The following is an 8,524-nucleotide window of genomic DNA, read 5'->3' on the forward strand; positions in this document are numbered from 1 at the left end:
ACTACGGACCTGCGTGTCCACATATTCCTCTTTTGTGTCTACTAGAATAGGGGACCTGCATGTCCCCACCTCTTACCATAATTTATCCACTGTTATGATTGATGATTTTGTTTGAACTTTGAAACTTAATAAAATTTTGACCGGCATGTCCCTTAAACCCACCACTAAAAATACTGTAAATGCACTGCCCTGAAGCCCCACTACAATCAACTCAAACTGCGCTTATCCCACACTGCTCTGTAATGAGGCTCCCACAACTCTCCCTAATCAGCGACGACCTCCACCACAATATGTCCTAACCACACTGTCCCGATACCTCCTGCATCACAATTAACCCAAACCGCAACTACCCCATAGCTATTACCTATAATGATCCACTAAAATCTACTGACACATGTAATCATAATTCCTCCTTAAAGGGACAGTTCAAAAAATTTTCTCCCATTTAATTTGTTCCTGTGATCTATTTTACACCTGCTGGAGTGTATTACATTGTTTACAAGTAGCTCCTTTACCCCTATTTTGGCCTTTGAAATAGTTGATTTAGCTTGTGGTTTCCCAACCTATACTGTAAGTGTTGATACTGGGGTCTCAGCTATTTAATAGCCTAAGTAAACACAGACAGCAGAAGAAATTAAACTCACAGTGGGGTGCAGGATAGTTAAGTAATAAAATGATAGTGTTCCATTGTTCTCTCTATGTATTGAGCTTTAGTTTTCCAGACAAATATAAGATAAGGAAGCAAGTGAGTGTACACTAAGTGATAATATAATGAGATATGATATTACCTGAAGCTTAACCCATTGTAATAGGCTGTGGTTTAAAAGCACACAAACAGCTACTTCATATACACAAATAAACCTGAAAATACAATTTCTTTCCTAAGATATGGTGAGTCCACGGAATCATCAATTACTAGTGGGAATATCACTCCTGGCCAGCAGGAGGAGGCAAAGAGCACCACAACAAAGCTGCTATATATGTCACTTCCCTTACCCATAAGCCCCAGTCATTCTCTTTGCCTGCGGTGCAAGGAGGAGGTGAAGTTTTGGTGTCTGATCTACAATAAAGATTTTTTTATTTTAAAGCAGAGTAGGTTTGCTCTGATCTTTCTAAAGGGTCTAGCTTTAGCACATGTCAGTCTCTTCAGTAGGGCAATGGTGGCTTTTAAGCAATTAGGAACTTGTGGGGTACAATCCTCACTGCGTTTTCCCAAAACATTTTGCTGCCCTATTTAGATAGCCTGAGTAAGTTTATTTAGTCTTTCTGTATTTCCATGTAGGTCCATGTGAGGGATGGCATCCTCTCAAACCAGGTGAGCTTTCCTGCTGCCAGACAGATACATATTGAGGTAAGTGACAGTTTTATTTTTCTTTGTAGCAGGGAAAAAAATGGCATTTATTCAGCTGAAACGCTGCAGGGGGACGTTTTTTATTATTCTTGTCAGGGTGCAGGTTTTTATGGCAGTTTTTGCAGGCACTGTTAGTGGAGGATTTATTTATTTTATTAATGGCTCAGTGAGGATCCGTTTTTAGTAACAGATTATGTACTTTTTTTTAGGGGGTTTTATTGTTTGTTTTTAAGCATGTTTTTCAAGAAAGTTGTTTTAATTATTTTTTTTTTTTTTAAATTGCTTTTTTGTCAGCTGTAGGACTGCCCCTTTTAGGGAGGTTCTGATTCTGTGATGTCAGAGGTTTTTTTGGTGCTTTTTTTCACTTCCTGTAAGAGTGAGGTGCCCATATTTCAAATGGCTCTGCTGTTTAGAAGGCTTCTTGCTGTTTTTGCTTCTCTGGAATCCGGATTGTAAATGGGATTGTTTTTTTCCTCAGTTTGCTGCGGGTTGCAGGACATGAAGGGCACCTCAGTAATTCTGCTGAGGTGTAGAGTGTTGCCTGGGGTATGTTTTCTTGATTTGGTAAATTTAAAGGGAACATTTATTTAAGAACGTTTTTTTTGGTTCTGTATTATATCCTTTATTAAAAATAAAAAGTTAGATTTTTTTTTTGTATTTGCTTCTTTTTGTATTATAGATCAGAAGGCTGTGCAAGATGTTACCTGTACCTTATGTTTTGATACCCAGGTGGAACCCCAAGTAGCTTTTTGTTCATGTATTGAAAGAACTTTAGCTTATAGAAATAGACTTTTTGACCCTGAGCCATCATTAGCTAAGGGCAGACGGATGCTGTTCAGGAGCCTTCTGTTTCAGATGTGCCGCAGCTTTCTCCTAAAGCGTCCCAATCCTATTCATCTGCACATGCAGTCCCCTTCGTTTTCTCTCATGCTCCGTCTGGAGTTATTTTGCAAGATATTACTGCCCAGGTATCTTCTGCGGTATCTGAGGCACTGTCTGCTTTTCCCATGCTGCAGGGAAAACGCAAAAGGAAATTTAAAGAAACAGTAAGTAAGGTTTCTGATCCTGAAGTGGCTAATCAAAGTATTTCCTCTCAGAAGTCTGAGGATGAAGATTCTTCGGGTGCATTTGAGGGTGAAATTTCAGATTCAGGCAGTATAATTCCTTCTTCTGATGGTGAAGTTGTGTGGAAGGCTTGCTCAACTAAGAATTGGTTTAAACATTTATTTTTTCTGTACCTCTGATTTCACAAATGCTATTTAATGAACAGATTGGTTTGAACTTCATGTCTCCAAGGATGTTGCTGTTAAGGCACTGTCACAGCTTTCTCCTTTTATGTCCCAAGCCTATTTGGCATCACATGCAGTGCCCTGTGGTTCCTCTCAATCTCCTGGAGGAGTGTATTTGCTTACAGAAGTTGCAAGCTCAGGTATCTTCTGCGGTATCTATGGCTTGGTCTGTTTTCCTTTACTTCAGGGAAAAGGCAATAGGACATTTTAAGTCTCAGATAAGAGGGTTTGTGCTTCACATGCTGCTACGCAGGTTTGTTTTCTTCCAAGTTAGTGAGGATTCACCAGTAGTTTCTGAGGCTGAAATCTCAGATCTGGACAGTATAATTTCTTCACCTGTTACTGAAGTGGTATCCTTTAGTTGTTTGCTTCAAAGCCTCTTATATTGTCAGGAGGTCTTGGCTTACTTGATGACACCGATCTCTATTGTTGTCTTTCCTTTGGATTTTTGTGAACCTTATCAGTTCTATATTTTTCTTTCCTCTCTGGAAGGCTTCTAGACGTGCTGTGAGATGTTCACAGGATTGTTATAGAGAATCTGGGGATATTTCTCCCTGTCTCATGTCCTTTTTAGGATTTCCTGTCGCTATTTCTCTTGATATGCACGGTGTCTTTAGTAGAAGGGAACTTTCTACTTTTAATCAGAGAACTTAGATCTCTGCGGAGGTAATCTAGTTTTCTTTCTAACATAGGTAAGAAGCTGGAGGTTTAATTGTTCATTTAGAGCAATGTCTTGTCTTATTAGACTTGCTGTACTAGCCGCCGGGCATTGTGGCTGAAATTTATGGTCAGTTGAGAAGCCTACCTGTGGTTTAGTGGTACAACCTAGGCTTTATAGTTCTGCAGTTGCAGATTAAATTCTTTCTGTTTCCTCCAAATACACGCTTCTAGTGTCTCCTTTTTAAGGGTGAGACTTTGTTTGGGTCATGCCTTTTCAAGTCCAATCTAAGTTTTCCTCCCAGGGGTAGATTTCTCTTTCTAGAGTATCTGCAATCCAAGTAGGATGAGAGGCATTCCTTAAACTGGATTCAGGGTCTTCATCTCTGGGAGTGACAGTTCCAGTCCCAGTTTGGGAACGGGATATAGGGATTTACCTCATAGATTTCAGATTCTGTCCTTCAAAGTAGTATCCTTTCTCCTTTGGTTCTAGTGGGCCTGTTCATAACGAACTTAGACCTGAGAGATTTATTGTTTCCTTATTCTGAATCTTCTCTAGTTTTCTTAGTTTGCGCCATTCCAGTCAGACCTTTAGGTCTTGGGATATTGCAAGTGTGTTTTTCTGGACAATATATAGTTCAGGTATCATCCTGACTTCGAGCTAACTCTCTTTTAAGAGATCTTGTCCAATCTTCTTTTCCGGGGATGGGAAATTAATCTGGAGAAGAGTTCCCTTGTTCTATCCACAAGGGTAATTTATTTGGGACTACCACCACAATACCCTGAATGCACCCGATTTCGTTTGATCTCGGAAGTTATGCAGGGTCAGGTCTGGTCAGTATCTGAATGGAAGACCTCCTGGGAACACCAGGTGCGGTATGCCTGGACATTTATTTTGATTCTTTATCTAGGAGATGTCTTTCAGAGGTCAGAAAATCAAGGATTTATTCCTTTTCCCCACTCTGCAGTCTTCTGTCCGGCCAACAGTAAGTTTTAGTGACCGGTGGATAGCTTAGCCATCTTGCAACCAGGAGGTTGGGAGTTTGGATTTAGCTACAGTTTTTCTTCGCTTTTCTGTGACCCTGTGTATGGAGGGAATTGGTCTGATGGTATTCCATGGACATCATTCCTTTTGCTATTTTCCATGACATGGAGAACTTTCGGATCTGTCTTAAAGGATAGATTTAGATCAGATGACAAGAGACTTTTTTTCTGTAGTATTTTTTCAGGAGTATCTATCTCCGGGCGCGTGTTTCTGGAGATATTCCTGGGTGATGTGAACATGGATGCCAACCTGCTGGGCTGGTAAGCTGTCTGGGTCGTCTTTAAGGATTATGGACTTGGAAGTGTCTGCTCTCCTCTTTAAACATCTTGGAGTTGAGAGCAATTCGCAATGCTCTGATGACTTGACCTCAGTAGTCCCTAGCTTGGTTCCAGTCGGACAATATCACCTCTAGGGTTTATATCAACCATTAGGGAGGAACTAGGGGTTCCTTAGCCATGTAGGAGGTGACTTGGATTGTTCAGTGGGAGGAAGCTCACATTTGCTGTCAGTCATCCACTTTCCAGGGGTGAACAATTGGGAGTCGGACTTCTAAACAGACTGATAATTCATCCCAGGGAGTGAGCATTTCCATCCGGAAGTGTTCTCTAGGTAGACCCTCACAATGGGGGGTTTCAGGAGTTGGCTTCTGTGGGCATTTCGACAGAATGCTAATTTTTTAAGGTACGGTTTACGGTCATGTGATCCGCAGACCGTCCTGATAGATGTTCTGACGTTTTTCTTGGATTTCAGTCTTCAATACATTTTTCCTCTGTTTGTTCTCTTTCCACGAGTCATTACTCGTATTTTCAGATGAGAGCAGCAGTGATTTTATTAGCCCCTGCGTGGCATTGCAGGATCTGGTATGCAGACCTAGTGGAAATGTCGTTTTTTTTTCTTTTTTCCTTTCTCCAGGGTGGTCTGGTGAAGGGTTTGTCAGTCAGTACACTTAAGGGTCAGTTTTCTGCATTGTCTTTTTTGCTACATAAGCAACTGATGGACGTGCCAGATGTGCAATCTTTTTGTCAGGCACTGGTCTACATCAGGCCTGTGTTTAAGTCGGTTGCTCCCCTTAGGGTTTTGCCCTTGTTCTTAAAGTTTTGTAGTAGGCTCTGTTTGAGCCTTTACTTTCCATAGATATTAAGTTGTTATTTTGGAAGGTTTTGTTTCTCATTGCTATCTTTTCTGCTTGGAGAGTCTCAGAGCTCTCAGTTTTGCAGTGTGATTCGCCTTATCGTATCTTTCACGCAGTTAAGGCGGTTATTCGTACTAGTTAGGTTTTCTTCCTAAGTGGTTTCGGATAGATATATTAATCAGAAAATTGTTGCTCATTCTCTGTGTTCTTATCTTTCTTCTCATAAGGAACATTTGTTGCTCAACTTTGATGTTGTACGTGCTTTTATTTTCTGTCTACAAGCGACTAAGGATTGTCACCAGTTTGCTTTTTGTTTCTCTGGGAAACATAAAGGTCATAGAGCTTCAGCTACTTCTCTTTCTCTTTGGTTGAGTAGTATAATGAGTTTGGTTTATGAGACTGCTGGACAGCAGCCTCCTGAGAGAAATTCAGCTCATTTCACTAGGGCTGTCCCATCTTCTTGGGCTTTCAAGAAGGAAGTTTCTGTAGAACAGATTTGCAAGGCTGCAACTTGGTCCTCTCTGCATACTTTTTCCAAACTTGATATTTTTGTCTCAGCTGAGGCTTCTTTTGGGAGAAAGGTTCTTCATGCAGTGGTGCCTTCTGTTTAGGTTACCTGTCTTGTCCCTCCCTAATCATCTGTGTCCTCTAGCTTAGGTATTGGTTCCCACTAGTAATTGATGATTCCGTGGACTCACCATATCTTAGGAAAGAAAACATAATTTATGCTTACCTGATAAATTTATTTATTTCCGGATATGGTCCACGGCCCACCCTTTATTTTAAGACAGTTATTTTTAACTAAAACATCAGGCACCTCTACACCTTTGTGTTATCTTCTTTTTTTCCATTTTCCCTTTGGCTGAATGACTGGTGGTTATGGGTAAGGGAAGTGACATATATAGCAGCTTTGCTGTTGTGCTCTTTCCCTTCTCCTGCTTGCCAGGAGTGATATTCCCACTAGTAACTGATGATTCCGTGGACTCACCATATCCGGAAATAAATACATTTATCAGGTAAGCATAAATTATGTTTTTTCATACATTTTATACTCTGCAGCTGGTATAACAAGTCATTGAAAATACATTAATATAAAAACAATTTTACAGTGTACTGTCCCTTTAATTCTAACACCTTACCATAGTCCGCCACCACAAACTCTCATTACTAAATTTAGCCCCCACATCATTTATCTGTAATATTCTTCTATGTAATTCCTTTACCATTGTACCATGAGACCATCTGTTATTTTATATTACTGAGCTAGGGTAAGGTTTTAATAAGAATTATTGGGTAATGTTTGTAATCTGAAGCCATAAACTTCTCTGTGGGGGCTTATGATCACTACACAACCACATGTATTTATTTTATTTTTAAGATATTATGAGGGTTGGGTGAATATAAGAAATATCAGCCACTTAAAAATCCTAATGACTAATAAAGAGTTAAAGGATTATTGCACATCAGTAATGTTTGTGTCCCAGGGAAAACAGTATTTATTAACCTTGAGTCAGTGGTATATAAGAGTATCCACCAATGCTCAAATAGACAAACAGACAGTTATTAAATGTACCCCTGCTAAGGGTGTGTACAAAGAATATGTGAAGTTGGCAATTTTATGTTAAATAACTAAGATCTATATGCAACATACATTTATATTTATTTCTACTAATGATAACTTCTCTTCTTAAGTCTGTAGCTACTTTGCAGTGTTAAGTTGTAGTTCCATGTCCAGAGCTCCCACAAGCCGACATTGTGTTTGTGTCAACATAAACTGTGATGACCAGCTGCACCCAATATCCTCATACCGTATATATAAACCCTATGCTGAGACAGGACAATCCATTAGTGGGTAAACCGAATAAAGAAAGAATCAGACCAAGGTAAGCTATTCTCTTTACCCTACGCTACCACACCTTGTAAATGCAAAATAAACTCTAATAATAATAATAATAATAATAATTGCACAGGGAAACGATAACAAAAATTGAATTTGCTATTTGCACTATTGCAAACGTGTTATTCATTAATTTATTGCATTTCAATTAGGGAAATGTAACATATGTGCAAGAATAAGTATCTCAATGCTCTGCAAACATTCAACATCTGTCTAGAATGGACTGATATGGACAGTACTCATTATTTTAAATAAATGTGCTAAAGCATTTGCTTAGCTGTGCTCATAAAATGAGGTGGAGAGGACACAGTAAAAAGAATTACATGACCCAGTACTGGGTAATATTCTGCAGTTTCAAGAACCCTGTTCTAATGATCTTAGTATCAAAACAAGCTGAGAATATTAAGCCTCTGCATTTGGTGGAAGTGGAGGCAGTTAATGTTACTGGGCTAAACTGACACAAACTAATAGCATATTCAGAAAAACATATTCATAAATCATGTTATATGAGTTAGAAAAAGTAGCTATTTATGAGGATTAGTAATTATTTTGCATACTTTTTCATATTTTGTTCATTTTTTTCCATTTGATTTTTAATGTTCGTTTGTTTTAATATGTATTTTTGTTTTGTCATTTAATTTTAAATAAACTGAAACTTTTAAAATGACAATATATTTTCTTAAGTATATATCATTGTATGTGTTGTTAATTACTTGACGCAATAATCTATTCATATTAAATCCTCTGTATATAAACTAAACTCTTTTCTTCAGGACTTCCCCGGCTACATTTTCCCAGTTCCAAGATCCAGGACGAGGGCAGATGATTGCAAAATCTATGTCTAATCCCAGGTAAACACCTTCTCTAATAATTTTTTAGTAGGCTTTTTCTTATGCTTTTGTATCATGATACCTACTTTGCCAGAGATAGAATTGTCAACTCACTTTTCAGTATGTTCTGTGTCCCTTTTGTGCTAATATTTGTAATGTCTCCAAGTCATGTACCCTTTTTATATGCATAGAATCTCATGTATATCTATCTGTTTTTCTTGAACAGGAAGTGGGCAACTCAGAAAATTCAAGAGAAGAGCAGACAACCTACTAATGTCAAGGTTCATCACCTCCTCTTAAATCATAAATACAGCTCCTGTAAA

The 8,524-nt window shown here is 38.8% G+C and overlaps 1 pseudogene; it reads left to right on the plus strand.

Moving 5' to 3' along the window:
* Positions 1–4,061: 4,061 nt before the first annotated feature.
* On the plus strand, positions 4,062–4,180 carry LOC128646238 (uncharacterized; annotated as a pseudogene).
* Positions 4,181–8,524: the final 4,344 nt, after the last annotated feature.

The sequence above is a fragment of the Bombina bombina genome, chromosome 1, assembly GCF_027579735.1.
Source record: "Bombina bombina isolate aBomBom1 chromosome 1, aBomBom1.pri, whole genome shotgun sequence".
Taxonomy (NCBI): domain Eukaryota; kingdom Metazoa; phylum Chordata; class Amphibia; order Anura; family Bombinatoridae; genus Bombina; species Bombina bombina.